This window comes from Papaver somniferum, chromosome 4 (genome assembly GCF_003573695.1).
Source record: "Papaver somniferum cultivar HN1 chromosome 4, ASM357369v1, whole genome shotgun sequence".
Classification (NCBI taxonomy): domain Eukaryota; kingdom Viridiplantae; phylum Streptophyta; class Magnoliopsida; order Ranunculales; family Papaveraceae; genus Papaver; species Papaver somniferum.
In genome coordinates this window covers 139,899,803-139,900,464 of record NC_039361.1, presented here as the reverse complement: position 1 = coordinate 139,900,464, position 662 = coordinate 139,899,803, and the positions used below count along the sequence as shown (strand labels likewise).

The 662-nt window shown below is 39.4% G+C and overlaps 1 pseudogene; it reads right to left on the bottom strand.

The window, feature by feature from the left end:
* Positions 1–212: 212 nt before the first annotated feature.
* On the bottom strand, positions 213–312 carry LOC113276788 (annotated as a pseudogene).
* Positions 313–662: the final 350 nt, after the last annotated feature.

Sequence of the window (662 nt, the reverse complement as noted above, 5' to 3'; positions counted from 1 at the left end):
CCATGTTAGGGATTTTGAGGAAATTTGTAGTACTCTAAGAATTAGAGGCTTAGATGATGATGCTTTGAAACTTAGGTTATTCCCATTTTCCCTGAAAGATAAGGCCAAGTCGTGGCTGTATAGTTTGGACTCCGAGTCAATTGAGACATATGAACAACTTACATCTGCCTTTTTCAATAAGTTTTTCCCTAGGCAAAAAACATCGTCTATTAGGACGCAAATATGCACATTTTCACAACAAGAGGGAGAATCTTTATATAGGTATTTGGAAAGGTTCAATGATTTATTATCCCAGTGTCCTCATCATGGTTTAGAAAAGGTTAGGCTAGTTCAGATCCTTTATGAGGGTTTAGATTATTCCACAACGACCATGGTTGAGTCTCTATGCACTGGTGGATTTGAAAACCAAACTGTTGATGCGGCGATGGAATTTTTTAATGAAATCGCCGAAAAAACCCAGCAATGGGAAAATAGTAGGGCACCCCAGAAAACAATTCTTTTAAGTAGAGGAAACGTTAATAGGGTAGAAGGAGGCTATGAATCAGATGCCAAAATTGCTGCTATAGCAAAAAGGTTAGAAGCCTTAGAAGTGGGCCAGACTAGTGGTAGAGTGGAGCCTTTTTGGGAAGGCCAGAATATTGAAGAGCAGGCCAATGCTCTTT